Source organism: Canis aureus, chromosome 7 (genome assembly GCF_053574225.1).
Source record: "Canis aureus isolate CA01 chromosome 7, VMU_Caureus_v.1.0, whole genome shotgun sequence".
In the NCBI taxonomy this organism is placed as follows: domain Eukaryota; kingdom Metazoa; phylum Chordata; class Mammalia; order Carnivora; family Canidae; genus Canis; species Canis aureus.
Genome location: NC_135617.1, coordinates 47,426,742 through 47,445,442, shown reverse-complemented (window position 1 = coordinate 47,445,442; position 18,701 = coordinate 47,426,742). Strand labels below are relative to the sequence as shown.

At 37.3% G+C, this 18,701-nt stretch overlaps 2 pseudogenes across 1 annotated transcript in view; one reads left to right on the top strand and one right to left on the bottom strand.

Annotated features, from left to right (window-relative positions):
- LOC144317312 (proteasome subunit alpha type-1 pseudogene) overlaps positions 1-18,701 on the top strand; it is a 121,219-nt pseudogene that overhangs the window by 23,572 nt on the left and 78,946 nt on the right. The window lies entirely within an intron of this gene.
- Positions 5,862-7,171, bottom strand: LOC144316844 (phosphatidylinositol-3,5-bisphosphate 3-phosphatase MTMR14 pseudogene; annotated as a pseudogene).

Genomic DNA, 18,701 nt, shown 5'->3' with positions numbered 1-18,701 from the left:
GGGCACCTGGCTGGCTCAGTTAGAAGAGCATGCAACTCTTGATCTCAGGGTTGTCAGTTCGAGCCCCATGTTGGGTGTAAAGGTTACTAAAATAATTAGATAAATCTTAAAAAAATAAATAAAAGATAAAATACTGAAAAAAAAGAAAGTAAGGAATTAAGCAGGTATTTATATACCAGCATTTATAGCAAAATTATTCATGGTAACCAAAAGGTAGAAACAACCCAAATGTCAGTTAAAGGATAAATGGATAAACAAAATGTGGTGTGTGTATATATATATATATATATATATATATATACACACACACATGCATATATATATACATATATACATATATACATATATATACACATGTACATATATATATACATATATACATATATATATGATGAGATATTATTAGCCTTAATAGGAAATGAAATTGTTACATGCTTGCAAAATGTATGAACCCTAAGGGCGTTAAGTGATACAAAAACAAGTATTGTATGATTCCATTTATATGAGCTAGAATAGCCAAACTCAAAGAGAAAGAAGAATAGTGGTTACTAGGGACTTATGGGAGGAGGGCAATGGGGAGTTATTGTTTGATTGGTACAGCATTTCATTTTGAGAAGATGAAAAATTTCTGGAGTTGAATAGTGGTGACAGTTGCCCAAAAGTGTGAATGTACCTAATGCCACTCAACTTTACACTCAAAAATGAGAAATGGTAAATTTTATGTTGTGTATATTTTTATCACAATAAAATAAAAAATACCTACTATATTAAATAGGATCCCTAAGGAGCAAGCAATTTTTTGTGTCTAAACTTAATGACTTTTGTAAGAATTAGAAGATGCCCCAGGAAGAGAAGCTGCATTCTGTTAGGAAAACAGTTTTCTGAAAGCTGGGTTGAAGAGGTGAGCACATATCACTTTAGGTATCATCTCAGGCTAAAGGCATTATAAACTAAAGAGGGCAAGGAAGGTTCATGTTGAAATGAAGGTTCACCTAACAGTTCACTCTGTCACCTTGGGGTACATATTAAAGCAGTATCTTCTCTTCTTCTGGCACGTAACTGAGTTCCTCTGTTCTTTTGGAGCCCTGTTTTCCATATTTGTCATGATATGGTGACAGTCTGTTCCCCTACAACTTTATAGTGTCATTTCAAGATAGGCTAAAATTAAATAAGCCTGTAAATTGCCTTTAGTTCCTCAGAGACTGAGTGGTGTTATTTCTGTCAGCTGCTCAGCTCTTGTGACTACAGCATTAGTCATTAGAGTCCTGCTGCTGTTTACTACCCAGTGTGTCAAGACAACAGTGACCTATGACCCAGATCATATTTATCAGGGGTTGGAGCTAAAAGCTTTTTCATTTAGAGTAGACCTCATCTCTACAATTTTTTTTAAAGAAGCATCTTAAAAGCAACATACAATAAATATGTCATAGCAGAGGCAGTCTTAAAGTTATTCATGATTTCTCCCCATTTTCCTGCATCATTTCATTACTATAAAAGAAACATACCAGTTTTCTGGAGGGTTTTCCTAGCTTTGGTAAAGGATAAAAATATGATTTTAATTGTGTTTAATATAAGTGTAGGAAAGGAAAGAAACTTTCCTGATATTCTCTTAAGTTCAGTGAATGAGGCTTATGAATTAAACCAACAAATGAAAATTTCATGGGAGGAAAAGGTTGTTATGCATGCACATAGGAGTGTTACAGAAAAGAAGTGAAAACTCTAAAAACATGATTTTAGGTCCAGAACTTATGTACCATTTTAATACAGGGTGATGAATTGTGGAAAGGAGACAAGACGAAGGAAAAGGGATTTGGGATTCCAGGGACAGTAAATTGTGGGAAGGCAAATATATGGAGGAAAGTAATGAAAGGTAAGGGTTATTTGAGTAAGGTTTATGCAGACCTCAAGTCAGTGATAACACCAGAATAAGAGTCATGTCTTCCTTCTTGAAAGGGAAATGGAAAGGGAAAGGGAAATGGAAAGGGAAAGGGAAAGGAAAAGGGAAAGGGAAGTTTACGCCCTGTTTTTGGCAGAAAGGAGGAAGTAGGGACACCTGGGTGGCTCAGCGGTTGAGCATCTGCTTTCAGCTCAGGGCATGATCCCACAGTCCCGGGATGGAGTCCCACATTGGGTTCCTTCCACAGGGCCTGCTTCTCCCTCTAACTCTGCCTCTGCCTCTCTCTATGCATCTCTCATGAATAAAAATCTTTAAAAGAAAGAAAGGAAGGGGGGAAGCAGAGAGTTCCTCTTGTGTCTGTTCCTTTTTAATTGCCTTCAGCTCAAAATAATGATTTTGAGTTACAAGTTACAAGTCACAATAAAATAAAAAATATCTGCTATATCAAGTAAGATCCCTAAGGAGCAAGCAATTTTTTGTGTCTAAACTTAATGACTTTTATGTCTCATATAAAATAGCTTATATAAATGGATTGTAACTTGATTGAACAAGTTACAATCATGCCAAAGTGGCATAATTGGGGGGCATATTCTGATTCCCTTCATAATAAAGAGAATGTGTTTTCTTCTTTCTACATTAATTTTTCCTTATATTTTTAACAGAAGCTAACTTTGGATTATCCACAATTTAAGGACTGTTCCAGATAGCTGTATGTAATTTGCTTGGATATTGGTCTCGATGAGTAACTGAAATCCTTTTTTGTCATTACTTACTTGAAAGTTTTCAAATTTCTCCATTTGATTGTTTGAGAACGTACATTTAACTTTTATAGCCCCTTGGGTGACAGGCAGCTTTGCTACCTTATTGTGACTAGGTGGTTTCACAGTGGTGGCAGGGATAATTCTCAGGGAAATAAACAAGAAGCATGGTAAAATCAGTTTGGAAAGGTTACTCCTGCTGGTGGTCTTCTGGGAAGGCTGGGTTTTTCTTCTTTCTAAAAACTAGGGTTTCTGGAAAGAGAATCTGTTCCATCCTTCAGAAAATGAGAATTAGAGAGACATAGTCAAATCAGTGGTTGGCTGGAATGAATCCATGACCGGAAATACTTTACTGGGAAGATGGCCTTAGAATATGTGAACTTGATTCAGGAGGCATTCAACAATCAGGGATAGTGAAGTTTCATGGCAACTGAATTAAACAGCATGGGAATAGCTTAGAAGAAAAAAGCAGGGGAGTAAGGAAAGCAGGAGCCATATAGCAAATGCATGAGAGCATGCACAAGCAATTAGAGAGAGGTGTTGCTGATTAGAACAGGAAATTTGTAGGAGAAAAGGAAAGCATGTCACAGGATTTATGGTTGAAAGCAAAGACCCTGTGTTGTAAAGAGATGTTTCATTTCTCTGAAGGCACTTGTAAACCTTCTTTAATAATGGAAAAGAAGGAATAGAAGAAGAGTTACCTGATAAAGGTGGGGGATTGAAACAATGACTGTGGTATCCAATTTATAACATTTCCTTTTCTTGAGGAGGGCTTAGGAGGTCAAAGGTAAATTCAACTTGTATAATATATTTGCTACTGGGTTGAAATATCTCAAAACTTGTAATAATGTCATTCAGTCATCCATGAAAATTTTATTCTCACATAAACATGCTATAAGTTGATGTTCTAGGGTCCTAACAAAACAACGATTATACAAACTCATCCTTTACCCTGTAGCTCTTGTTATCTATTTAGTCCAGGCTCTCATGATCTGTCTCTATTTGAGTTTTTGGATTTGTGGCCTATAGAATGTAGAGGAATGCGGATTTATCTTGTTTTTATAAGGAAAATAGCAGTGATAAATAATTTATTACACACTTTTTTCATACTTTTCACCAAATTAGCAATTTTTTAAAAAGATTTTATTTATTCATGAGAGACAGAGACAGAGTGGCAGAGACACAGGCAGAGGGAGAAGCAGGCTCTCTTGCAGGAGCCCGATGTGGACTCGATCCTGGACCTGGGATCTGGCCCTGAGTCAAAGGCAGAGCTCAACTGCTGAGTCACCCAGACGTCCCAAATTAGCAACTTTGAGAGTTGTCTTACCTGGATATTTGTTAGTGAAAGAGAAACAGGTACTGGAATCGAGATTCATGCTGACTGTAAGTTTGCCTGTCCTTGAAGAGCTTATGCATCTACTTTTTACCATATGGTCTCTGAAAATATGATGATATTCAGTGTATATGAAGGATATTTCCAAAATGATTTGGCTCATAAAACTGTCAGTTGATTTCATACATCTAATAGAAATATTTTCCATCTAAGATAGGGCAATTTGCAGAAGTGTCTCTCTAGTTTATTTACATTGCATATTCCCATAAAGCAGCAGGTTTGCAATAAAGCATTTGACACCCCCATGGTATTTTGGAAAAACAATATACAATCTGGCACAAGTTAGCACCAGTATGAAATGGCAGGCTGGGGGGATATCTTAAACAGCAGCAACTTTCAAGACTAAATGAAGTGTCATTTTAAGGAGTCTGCTGTTAATGCAATTTAAATTACTCACCTGAAATTAATATTCTGCTGAGGGAAATAAAGCAATTTAAGGGACTGCATAATATCCGATCACTTTAATGACATTATGTGGTCACGGATTGCTCTCTTATCTAATATAGTAACATTCTAGTTCCTTTTTAACACTAAACACATTTTTCCATTTAAATTACTTGGCTTCTGGAAAAAAAAAGATACACTCATTCCCTGCAATTGGTTAACAATTTGGGATTTATGCTTTGCTTCATTAGAATTAGGTAAACATGACCTTGACATACTTATTATCCTACCTAATATTCATTCCTATAGAGGAAAGTGGAAATCAAAGAACTGTGGCCTATTGTGTGAATTCTTCAAGCCTTTTAAGCCTATACAAGGCCAATTTCACTTTTTTCCCTTTTCTAGCTAGAGGCAGTTTGAAACCTGTACCATCTTACTTCTTCCCATTTTGGCATATGAAAATGCTAATGGAAGAGAGCAGTTTTTATAATTAACTGCCTATCTCTCTTGAGGAAAGAAGAAATGCTGGATTCTTTCTAGATGAGGGAGAGATTTGAGGTTTGTAGGTTTCTAGATTGTTGGGTTGATTGGATGAGATAATGAAAGGACAAATGTGTTTGTTTATACATGTTGGAATTGTTATTGTATCTGAGTGAGGATTAAAGGAAAAAGAGCAGCTCTTATTTTAGAGTTGGCTTGAAAAAGAAAGGATGAAACATAGCTAAATACATTATGCCTAGTGAATATCTTCATTTGTTAATTTTTCTCAAATATTCTTTGCGTTTAATCCCATGATTATGGAAGCCTATGCCCTCAGACAGGAAGAAAAGGGTATTACGCTGTTGAATCCCAGGGGTGGTTTTCAGTCTTGGCATATGAGAACTTCTCCCTTACGCCAGTACCCATGTTGCATCTAAGAACAATTAAATCAGAAGCTCTGAGGGTGAGATCCAGGCTTTGTATATATGTTTGTTTATTTATTTATTTATTTATTTATTTATTTATTTATTTATTTATTTTTCAAAAAGATTTTTATTTTGTGATCTGTGTCAAACTGTCTCATTCTCAGTGCAGGTGATCCCTCCTCTCCAGGAAACAAGAATGGGAAGAGGGGAGTCTTTCATGAGGTCTCAGCTCCCACAAGGCCCCAGGGAAACCCCACACAGTTCTGAGAGTTGATGGGAATTCCAACAAAGACTAGGGTGGGTGAAAGGAAATGACGAGAGGGGTGGTGGTCACCAGTCAGGAAGCTGTGGGTTGGAGAACCCTGTTCTTAGCCCTGCTCAGTTCTGGGGCTGCCATGTACATGATGGAGAAGGAGGAGTGAAAAGATTTCCCTCCTATCTTGAAGCACCCCTTGTCCAGGCATGGCTTTGATTCCGTTCGGGGTCCAGTGAGAGGAACAGGCAATAGTTGTAGGCTGGCTACTTCATAAGATGTTGCTGCTGGTGCTCTGGAGTCCAACACCACTGACAACTGCTCCAGCAGGCCTCCAATAGCACCACAGGGACTGTATGCGGCCAAGAAAGCTGAACGTACTTCCTGCAGGTGAGTCTCCACTCACCTAGGGCTGCAAGCAGACAACTGTTAGGGAGCTCATTGGGGAAGCTGAAAGGGAGAGAGGAGTCTGTGTGCAGGACAGCCCATTCCTGAATACTGCCACAGTCTGTTACCATCTGCCAGCTGCCAAAGTCTGTGGAGAGAGGATCCGGGCAGGGGATAGTCTACTGATCTGGGCTTGGGGACCTCCAGGAGACTGCTACCCATCCTGGTTCGAGGATGAGGAACTAGAAGACTTGGCTTCCCCCAGCCCCTGGTGGGAAGGCAGGCGGTCCTCTGAGGGCTGTGGCTGGTTCCAGAGCACGCTCTGTGGAGAGAATGAATGGCTCTTCCTCCAAGATGCGAGTCTGTGCTCCTGCAGGGAGCAGCTCCACGGCCTCATAGGTGAAACTCCCGGTGGCTCCTGGGGAGCTCTCCATGACCAAAGAGAAATCGCTGCCAAGGCTGGTGGTGCTGCCTCAGCCCTTTCGTCTCAGCATACAGATATCTTCCAGAGTGAAGCCTGCATCCCGGGCTGGCAAACTCTTCCTCCTCTGTGTCTTCAGAGCAGAGAATTCCTCAGAGATGATATGCTTCAAAAAATTGAAGCAGAAGAAGAAAATCTCTCCTTTGCTGAGCCGATCTACCAACATGTGCCCAAAGAGGAACCAGTCATAGGCCACAGTTAGGTAGAGGATCTCAGCAGGCTTTAGGGATGTGTGGATAAGTCCATCAGCCCACAAGGACAGGCATAGGAGAGACCTGAAGAGGGGGGTCTGATCCCAGCCTGAGATACAGTGTACCAGCAGCCCGCTGTCATCATCGCTGTTAATTATGGAAAGCAGCAGTTTCGGGTAGTTTTGTGTTTGTTACACCAGGTCCCAACTCTGATGCTGGCTCCAGTCAATGTTCAGAGAGCAAGTCAGGAAATCAGGGATGCTCAGTGGGGCATCGACATAGTCCTGCTTCCAGTTAAAAATGAGCCTTTCTGCCATGTAATCCCGATCCTTATATTCCTTGAAAAATTTACAGCCTGGATACGGGATGGAGAGGAGAGTGAACTCAGCATAGCGCTGGGCTTTGTCCACCTTCTCAGAGGAGGTTACATTCATGCCAAACTTCACCTTCTTGTTCTCCACCATCAGGTCACAGATGTATTTGACTGACAGGTATCGAAGCAGCTTGATGTCATAGCCTCTGAGCACAGTCCTCCTCTGGGATGTCCTCTGAATCTGCCCAGGCATCGTCTGCACCCCCTGAGAAGATATAGTTGTAGCCAGTGCATCCAAACAGTTCTCCCCATCCAGCCAGGGTATCAGACCTGCAAATGTGCTTGCCGTTGAACAGGATCACTGGACAGACAAACCGTCCTCTGCACCTGGCCGTCCTGCTACAGTTGACGAGGTGTTGCAACTTGCTCACCTGCACAGTGCTCTGAAATGTGTCTTTCTCCTTCTCAGAACTTTCATACTCCAGGAACAGGATGTGCTGGGGGTAGTGGCCACAGATATCCCCATTCACATTTTGGATCACACTGTAACAGTAGTCTCGGCCAAACAGCTCCAGACATCTCTCTTCTCCATGTGCTCAACCTTGGAGCCACCTGTCCCGTTGCAGTCCTTGGCCCTGTCCTGAGTCGGGGAGAACTCCTCCAGCAGCTCCCTGAGCCCAGGCTCCCACGGTGGCAGGCTGCCCGAAGAAGCCCACCATGGCCCAGCCCCGCATCCCCTCTGGTGCCCTGCGTCCCCCTCAGCGCGCCTCAGCCCTGCCCATGGCACCTGGAGACACTGACTTGGAGTCCGGAACCCCCCGGACAGCCTCAGCCGCCCTGTATATATGTTTTAATGCTCCGCAAGTGATTACAGGGTGCAGCCAAGGTTGAGAACTACTATGGTATAGAGACTCTGCTGAGGGCAAAGATACCAGTTTCTAACAGTGACTAGCAGATAGTGATTGATTGATCGATGACTATTTCCAAATAAAAGCTTAGTCTCTCCATTTAAGTTTATTTTGATGGAAAGTATTATTGTCATTCAGGGACCTTGGTAATGGAGCATATAAAATAAAAACATTTAGGAAGAGTATCCTTCTCATTTAGTATTTACACTCACCTAAGGTGAGTAAATAAACTTCTTCATTAAAACAATATAGAAATATATTTCCTAAAATAACATCACAATGAGGTAGAATAAATTTTCATTAAGTCACTTCAATGAAGTTAACTTTTGCATTTGGAAACTGTGTTCAAACTAATCAGTAATCTAAGCTTTAAGTAGGCAAAGGTCATGTGATTAAATAAAAGAATGAATGAATGACTTGACAATACTGCAGAGAATTAATATCTTTCTAGGTACTATGATTTTATCATATACAGGCTTTATACATTTAGCCATTTAATAAATGATTCCAGCCTATGTATCTCAGGTGAAAATAATTTCTAAGCATCTGAAATATAACTTTATTACAGAATGTGGCTTTTTCTTTAAATTTGTTCTGTCTGGGCAGCCCCAGTGGTTAAGCGGTTTAGCGCCGCCTTCAGCCCAGGGCCTGATCCTGGAGACCCGGGATTGAGTCCCACCTCAGGCTCCCTGCATGGAGCCTGCTTCTCCCTCTGCCTGTGTCTCTGCCTCTCTCTCTCTGTATCTCTCATGAGTAAATAAATAAAATCTTTAAAAAATATAAAAAATAAATAAATTTGTTCTGTCTGTCCATCCATCTATTCATCCATCCATCCACACACTTACCCATTTACCTACCTATTTATTGTTACCAGAGATTTTTCCTTCACCTTTTTATCTACAATTTCTGCTGAATTCTACTTTTATTTTATACATTAGACTGAGATCTTGGAATCACGTAGCCAAAGATATCCTAGGTTCCTATCACACAGAGATTTCTGTGAAAGCCAAACACTTAAGAAATAAATACAGTGCAGGTTTTGATAATTTTTTGAAGCCATTGTCAGAATATATTGGATAAAATTAGTGGAAACTATTAAATATTACCACTGTGCATGAATGAAGAGACATTAAAGTTATTTTTCACATAAAATTTGAACTTTAAAAAGCAATGTTCAAATCATAATAAAAATAGAGAAAATAATACTGTGTTTATGTATATACCACTAAAATTAAATATATGTTAATAATTTGCCCCTCTTTGCTTCCTCATTCCCCTCCCTTCTTTTCCTTTCCTACCTCCCTCTCCCATCTCCATTCTTCTCCCTCCCCTTTCCTTGTCTTTTTCTCTCTCTTTCCTTCTTCTATTCTTCTTTATCATCATCACCACCACTCTTAATAAAAACATTGCAACTATAGCTAAAGTTCATACATTCTCTCTTGCTCCTTTTTTTTGTCATGGGTGTCACCCCACGTCTGAAATTGATATCTATATTGTCTCTATGCATGTTTTCTACTATTTACAAATGCAGGTATATGTGAATGAAATAGATACTATTCTTTGGATATTTAAAAATACATAGAAATAAATATTTTTTTTACAGTGGGTTTTGAAATTTATTCTTGATATACTTACAGCCATTCACTTAAATGGTTGTGTAATATTCCATTCTTTCTATAATTTACAATTTATTTGATTCATTCCCTAATGAAAAGCTCTTAGGAAAAGAAATAACCATGGAAGGTTTATATGGAGATGAGGTTTGCATTAAATCTTGAAAGAAAAAAAAAATCCTGAAATAGGTGAGTAGGGATTTTCCAGAGAAACACAAATATTCCAGGAAGAAAGACAAATCAAGGCTTAGAGATGAGTCCTGGTTAGCTTTAAGCAGCACATGAAGATGTGGATGAAACTTATCATCACAGGCTTCTATTAAGAAAATGACTGGTAACATTCATATGAAGCTTCAAAATAATATTAAAAATATTTGAAGAATATCTTAATTGAAATATTCTTGGAATTATTTTTCAATAATCTCAATCTCGATATGAGTGCAATAAAGCCATGATACTGTAGATAGCAAGATACCAGTCTTATGTATTATTTCCCTTCACTTTTAATAAGAAAAATAAATTTGACCTCTTCCTTGTAACTATTTGTGCAGTGTGTTTTTACTGAAGTATAATTGACATATATCCTATCAGTTTCAGGTGTATACCATAGTGATTTGATATTTTTATACATTACAAAATGATCCTCACATTAAGTCTAGTTACTACTGTCACCATATAACTTTATTACAATATTATTTACTATGTTCCCTATGCTGTGTTTTTATGTCTGCAGGATTTATTTATTTTATAATGAGAAGTATGTACCTCTTAATCCTTTTTACCTATTTTTCCTACCCACTCCTGTCCCTCTACCCATTCCCTCTCTGGTAACCAAATTTGTTTCCTGTATCTGTGAGTCTTTCTGTTTTGATTGTTTTATTTTTTAGATTCCACATATAGGTGAAATCATACAGTATTTATCTTTCTTGTTCTGACTTCTTTCACTTAGCATAATATCCTCTAGATCCATCCACATCACTGCAGATGGCAAGATTTCATTCTTTTTTCTGGATGAGTAATATTTGATTATATATATATATATATACACACACATACACTCACACTACATCTTCTTTATCAAGGGACATGGGCTAATTCCATAATTTGGCTATTGTAAATAATGCTGGAGTAAACATAGGGGTGCATATATCCCTTCAAATTAGTGTTTTTGTATTCTTTGGGTAAATTATCTAATAGTAGAATTACTAGATCATATGGTAATTCTAGTTTTAATTTTTTGAGGAACCTCCATACTGTTTTCCATTTGTGGCTATACCAGTTTAAATTCCCACCAATAGTGTATGAAATTTCCCTTTCCTTTATATTATACCTTGCCAATATTTGTTATTTTTTGTCTTTTTGGTAATAGCCAATTATTACACTTGACAGATGTGCGGTGATGTCTCATTGTGGCTTTGATTTGCATTTTCCTGATGATTAGTAATGCTGAGTATCTTTTCCTGTGCCTGTTTGGCCATGTGTATGTCTTCAGAAAAATGTTTATGCAAGTTGCCCATTTTTTTAATCAGGCTGTTTTTTAAATATTAAGTTGTGTAAGCTCTTTATGTATTTTTGATATTAACCCCTTATGAAATGTATTATTTGCAAGTATCTTCTCCCATTCAGTAATCTGACTTTTTGTTTTATTGATAGTTTTCATCACTGTGCAAAAGTTTTTAATTTTGATGTAATGCCCTTTGTCTATTTTAGCTTTTATTGCCCCTGCCTGAGGAGTGGGTCCAGAAAAATGCTGCTTAGACTGATGCCAAAGAGCTTACTGCTTATGTTTTCTTTAGGAATTTTATAGTTTCAGAGCTTCATGTCTTTAATCCATTTTGAATTTATTTTTATACATGGTATAAGATAGTGGTCCAGTTTCATTCTTTTGTATGTAGCTGTCGAGTATTCCCAGCACCATTTATTTAGGAGACTTCTACCAACTTTGGATTTTGTTTGTTCTTCTTTTTCTAGTTCCTTACGTGTACAGTTACATTCTTTATGTGAGATTTTGCTTGCTTCTTGAAGTAGACCTGTATTGCTATGAACTTCTTTCTTAGAATTACTTTTGCTATGTCCCCTAGATTTTGGAAAGTTGTGTTTCCATTGTCATTTGTCTCAGGTATTTTTTTATTTCCTCTTTGATTTCTTCATTGACCCATTGACTGGTAACATTATTTAGTCCCTCTGTGTTTGTGTTTTTTAAGATTTTCCTCTTGTAATTGATTTTTGGTTTCATATCTTTGTGGTTGCAAAAGATGCCTGATATGATTTCAGTCTTCTTAAATTTATCAAGACTTGTTTTGTGGCCTAACTTATGATATATCCTAGATAACATTCCATGTGTACTTTAAAGAATGTTTATTCTTCAGTTTTTGGATGGAATGTTTTGTATATACATATTAAGTCCATCTGGTCTGATGTGTCATTTAAGGTCAATGTTTCCTTATTGATTTTCTGTTTGGATAAGCTAACCGTTGGTGTGAGTGGGGTATAAAGTTCCCTGCTCTTTTTTTTTTTAAAAAGATTTTACTTATTTATTTATTCATGAGAGACAGAGAGAGAGAGGCAAAGACACAGGCAGAGGGAGAAGCAGGCTCCCCGTGGGGAGCCTGATGCAGGACTCGATCCCAGGACCCCAGGACCGTGCCCTGAGCTGAAGGCAGCAGACACTCAACCACTGAGTCACCCAGGCATCCCAAGTTCCCTACTCCTATTGTATTGTCAGTTTCTTTCTTTATATATCTTAATATTTGCTCTATTTAGGTGCTCCTGTATTAGGTGCATACATATTTATGAATGCTGTATCTTCTTGTTTGGTAATTTTATTATTTATTTATTTATTTATTTATTTAAAATAATAAATTTATTTTTTATTGGTGTTCAATTTGCCAACATACAGAATAACACCCAGTGCTTATCCCGTCAAGTGCTCCCCTCAGTGCCTGTCACCCATTCACCCCCACCCCCCGCCCTCCTCCCCTTCCACCACCCATAGTTAGTTTCCCAGAGTTAGGAGTCTTTATGTTCGTTATTTTATAATTGTTATGTAATGCTAACCGTTTTCTTTCATTATAGTCTGTTTTGTCTGATAGGAATATTGTTTTTTCAGTTCCCTTTTTGTTTCTTTGCATGGAATAATATTTCCATGCCTTCACTTTCAGTCTGTGTATGCCTTTAGATCTAAAGTGAGTCTCATGCAGGCCGCAAATAGATAGGCCTTATTTTTTTAATCCATTCAACCACCCAGTGTCTCTTGATGGGAGCATTTAGTCCATTTACCTTTAAAGTAGTTATTAATAGGTATGTACCTACTGCCATTTTGTTAATTGTCTTCTGGTTGTTTTCGTAGTTCTTCTCTTTCCTTTCTTTTACTCTTGGTCTCTTCTATTATGGTTTGATGGTTTTCTTTAATGTTATGTTTGGGTTCTTTTCCCTATTTTTTGTGTATCTGCTGTAGGTTTGGTTTGTGGTTACCATTAGGTTCACATTTTTCAAACTGTATACATAGCAGTCTACTTTAAGCCAATAGTCACTTAAGTTTGAGCATACTCTTTTTTTTGTGATTTTTTAAAATTTATTCATGAGAGACACAGAGAGAGAGGTAGAGACATAGGCAGAGGGAGAAGCAGGTTCTCTGCAGGGAGCCTGATGTGGGACTCGATCCCAGGACTCTGGGATCACGACCTGAGCCAAAGGCAGATGCTCAGCCACTGAGCCATCCAGGTGCCCCAAGACTGACCACATTCTAAAAGCGCTACATTTTTACTCTCCTCCTTCACATTTTATGCTTACCATTTCATATTCTACATCTTTTTATTTTGAGTATCCCTATCTACTTATTGTAGTTATAGTTGATTTTTGGCATTTTTGTCTTTTAATTTCATATTAGCTTTTTTTTTTCTTTACCAATGAACATTTTTAATTGTGATAAAAATAACATCAGTATAAGGTGGTTGGGGAATAATGGAAAGGAAGGGCTCAGATGAGGAGATATAGCATATTCATCAGGGGGTGGGGTCTTTAGTCTCCTGCCCCCCCCCCACTTGGCCTTTTACCATGGTATCCAGCACCTGGGAAGAACTTCTCCACACACTATTTCTGCTCAGGCTGTCACTAGTTGACAGGCAGGGGACAGAGAAGCAGCCAGTGGGCCTAACTCTCCTTCCCTTCGACCTTGAAAACTGAAGATGACCGGGCACATAACTCATGGTGGCCTGGTGTCGCTCCACTGCTTTTACTATACATTTGCCATTACCAGTGGGATTTTTCCCTTTCATGTATTTCTTTAATTTTAGTTATGGCTTTTTTTTTTATGCTTAAGAAAACCCTTTACCATTTCTTAGAAGGCCAGTTTAGTGGTGGTGGATTCTTTTAGTTTTTGCATATTTGGGAAAGTCTATTTCTCCTTCAATTCTGAATGATAGCCTTGCCAGGTAGAGTATTCTTCATTCTACATTTTTATCTTTTAGGACTTTAAATATATCCTGTCACTCCTTTCTGGTTTTGAAAAATTTTTTGCTGAAAAACCAGCTTATAGGCTTATGGGATGTCTGTTGGGCGTGACTGTTTATCTCTTGCTGACTTTAAGATTCTCTTTATTTTTCGTTTTTGCCATTTTAATTATAATATCTTTTATGGATACCTTTAGGTTCATCTTGTTTAGGACTCCGTGCTTCCTAAACCTGGATCTTTGTTTCCTTCCCCAGACTAAGAATGTTGGTATGCTTGATGTTGTCCCAGAAGTCCTTCATTCTGTTCTCATTTTTAAAGATTATTTTTTCTTTGTGCTGTTCTTTTTTTTTTTAAATAAAGGGTTACTTATTTATTTTAGAGAGCACATGCAAATGTGTACACAAGCAGGGGGAGGGACAGAGGAAGAGGGAAAGGATCTCAGATTCCCCACTGAGTATGGAACCTGATGCAGGGCTCAATCCCACGACCCTGAGACCATGACATGAGCTGAAATCAAGAGTTGAACACCTAACTGACCGAGCCACCCAGGTACCCTTCTTTTTGCTGCTCGAATTGGGTTATTTCCACTATTCTGGTCTGCAGATGGCTGATTCATTCTTCTGTAACATCTGATCTGGTATTGATTCCTTCTAGTGTTTTTTTTCATTTCAGTTATTGTATTCTTCAGCCCTGATTGTTCTTTTTTTCTTATTTTTTAAACTCTTGCTGAAGTTCTTACTGTGTTTATCCGTTTTGTTCCCAAGCTCAATGAGGATCTTTTATGATGTACTTTGAACTCTTTATCAAGTAAATTACTAATCTTTTTCCATTAGGGATTCCCCCCCCCCCCCTTGGATTATGTCTTTTTCTTTCATTTGGAACATATTCCTCTGTCTCCTAATTTTATTTGGCATTTTCTGTTTGTTTCTATGAATTAAGTGGAAGAGCTCCCTCTTCTAGTGTTGAAACAGTGACCTTGTGTAGGAGCATTTCCTGTATAGACTGTGTATGCCTGGAGGCTTTGGCAGAATGGCTGGAGATGGAGAAGGTTATGGCCAGGAGTCTTGGAGTAAATCATGCCATTACCTCCTTGGCAGGATGGCTGCAACTGGAGCAGGTATAGGTTAAGCTGGGTTAGGGGGCCCCAGGTATGCAACCCTGGGTCTGCTCTGGTGGGGTGACTAGATCATGTGCAGCCAGCTGGGGTTCTGGGGCACTTTACACCGTGGCCATTTTGGTAGGACTTCTGGCTCAGGTGCAGGCCAGGTTTTTTCCAGGCACATGGAACCTAGGCTTCCATTGTAAGATGGCTGCATTGGGCACAGGCTGATGGCAGGGGTGGGAAGAGGTGTCTTGGAACACAACCAATTTTACCAAAGTATGCTATATACTATTTTTTTTGTATTGTAATGAATTTTAACTTGTATGAATTAATTTACTGTAAATAATGAAATTGCCATTTGCAATTTTTTATTTGAAAACAGTAAAGTTTCTTTCCTGCCATTCAATAGATAGGAGAGCAAAAATAAGACTAAACTGGTAACATTTGAACTCTGTCATTATACATATTAGAAGCATATATAATTACACATTTAAAAAGCCATTAAGCTGATAACAGGGTCCATAATCTTGAAAGATTAGTACAAAGGAATGAGTTCAATTCATTGAAATGTTATCATAGCATGGGTTAATGATGTACATGTTTTTATATACTACTAAAAAGGAGTGTTATTGCTCAGTGTGTTATAATAGTCATTTCCCATTTCTAAATTTTATTTTCTTCCTTTGAAAAAAATGATTGCTGAAACCTTCCACACTAGTAATTATCCCTTGCTCAACCTCATTACTGGATGGAATAAAATAAATCATAGACTTGATATCCAAAGGAAAAGCTTGGTTAACCTTCCTCAAGGTTCATGTGGTTGCGTATACACATATATTGTCTCATTAGGTTGTTTAAGATTTCATAAGAGCACAACATATGTTTAGTGCATTATTAGAACTTTTGAAGAGTATTTAAGACAGACATGTATCAGACAAAGGCTAATTGCTAAATTTTCATTCTACTGTTTTTAATTTAGGAATTTAAAAATTCTGAAATGTTATTCTAGATATTGACTTTTCAGGAATGAGCATTGGAAATGAGTACAAATAGATTCTAGATTTTCTATAGATTCTATAGATTTCACAGAGTGAAAACCTAGATATTCATTCAGTGTTTCCAGTTAGATTTTTATCCCACTTTAATTTAAAAAATATTATTTTGAATTGTTTGACATTGTGATGCTATTACAAACTCCTCATCAGGTTCTCTAAGGAGTATCTGCAGATATTTCTGTATTAATTTCCCAAAGCTGATGCAACAAAGTACCACAATCTGGGTAACTTAGAACAACAGAAATTTGTTGTCTTAGTTCTAGGGTTTGGAAGTCCTATATCCTAAGGTATTGGCAGACCATATTCTCTCAGTAATCTGTAGGAGAATCTTTTTTTTTTTTTTTTTTTTTTTTTTTTTTTTTTTTACATTCCTAGCTTCTGGTGGTTTTCTGGCAATCTTTGGTGTTCCTTGGTTTGTAGATGCATCATTCTAGTTCTCCATTTTCCCATACCTCTGTATTTTCACATGGTATTCTTTTTTTAGAAATTTTCCCTAGGAACTCTAGTCATATGGAATTGGGCCCGCTTACTCCAGTATGACCTCATCTTGACTTATTACATTTGTAATGCTCTCGCTTAAAAAAAGGTCATAATGTTGTGAAGTACGAGGGCTAGGATTTCAGATATGAATTTTGGGGGAGGGGCACAGTTCAATGCATAGCAATCTTTTGTTCAGGTAAAAATTTGAATGTGTGTCTTATTTCCAGATGAACTTATTCCAGGATGGTACCGCCAGCTAGAAATGATTAGTGCAGAAACCCTGCTTTGGTGAGAAATGGCAGTCACTACAAATATATCAAAACTTGAGCTCTTTCTTTCTGCTTTCAGGAAGCAGACATCATTGTTTGTCTAATATTGTTATTCTGTATGTGGACAATTCATATTTTACTTGTCCATCCAGAAGTGGTCAACATCAAAGTCTGAACTGGTTGATAGGACATTTGCTTCTTGCTAAGCATAATTTATAATTATTTAAAAACTTGTTTTTTTCTAGATACAAAATACTAGCATTTATTAGAAAAGATAATATACAGATCTTTATCTTTAGGATCACTTCCAATTTTATTGTAGAAAAGGGTTTTAGATATTAGGAGCATCTATTATATTTAGGAGATAATAAACATTGGTTTTCTTATGTAGCCTACAACCATCAAAATAAGCTCAATCAGTTCAGTGTCTGGAATACCAAAGGATTTGACTTTCCTGTTCTTTATTAGTAATGAGAGATTTTGTAATTTTTTCTGCTTTATGTTATCTCTGGGCTGGCTGTATTTTATCTCAGTAATATTGATCTAAGATAAAATCACAGAAATCTTGCACACAAGACAAAACATATTCTTTTCAAGTATACATTTAGCATCTATTGGCTCACAAGTAGTCTCAACAGATTTCAAAAAATATGTATCATATGGATTATTTTATGTCATCCTAAAATAACCCGATTAGAAATTAACTATAAAAGGAAAATGGCATAAAATAATACATGTGTTTGGAAACTAAAAAACATATGTATTCCCAAATAACTCCTGGGTTACAAACTTTTAAGAATGGAACAGTAACAAAAGTACATATCAAAACTTGTGGGATCAGATAATGCGGTATTCAGAGAAAGAGTTTATGATCTTAAGTAAGTTATTAAGAAATATTTTATAGATTTCATGTTGGCTGTTTTCTACTTCTTAACCTTTTGAAAGAGGTGCTACTTATCTAGGCTGTTTTTCATTAGACAAGATGTTGTATTATCTTTTTTAGTCTCTGTTCATGTGAATCATAACTGAATCCACTTCTCAGATTCATATTTGGAGGTCAGTTTGAGAAAAAAAAAACCATTCTCAGTCTTCCATTTGAGGTCAAACTGGTTAATATCTCTTGCTTTGTGGAGATTCTTTCCAGATGTTTGCTTTAAGTTGTCTTAAAACAATCCTAAATTTTAGATGGTGTGTTTTCATCTTTTCCTATGTGTTTATAAATACTTTGGTGAAAATTAGGAGAGGCAGCATTAGGGGATGTTAACAGATGCTGTTTTAATTAAGAAATCCTCGTTGTTCCTTTGCTTTTGAAGAGATGAAGTTATGAGCAAGGTAAATTAGGAATTTACCTGTGCTATACTTTGATCAAATTCAGACAGAATTCAGGCAGATGTCAAGGTATTTGGTAATCACTGCTTTACTTGCCTCTGTGCTGGCTTTGTTATTTGCTTATAGAAGGAGCCCAAGCTCCTTATTCTTTGTGTGCCTTAATGACATATACTCCAACAATATAATTTTCTTCTTCATTTTACTTGAAACAAATATACTTTATTTGCTTCCATTCCTAGGCTTACAGATTTCTTAACAGGTTTATTTGCTAGAAGTTCCAGTAGGCTCTAAGACAGTTTCAAATAACATACTAAATAAAAGCTGAAAGTTTAACCCAGGAGCTTCCATGTTAAAAATGAATATAGGTACATATTAATAAATTCTGTCTCAGACTTCTGAATCAGAGCGCTGGGATTGAGATTTTGGCACCTATAGTTTTAAAAAGTGGTTTTAATCCATGACTGGAGAAAGATGACTAATTTGTTATATACTGACTAATTAATATGGTGGATAGGTTCTAACTTATATTAC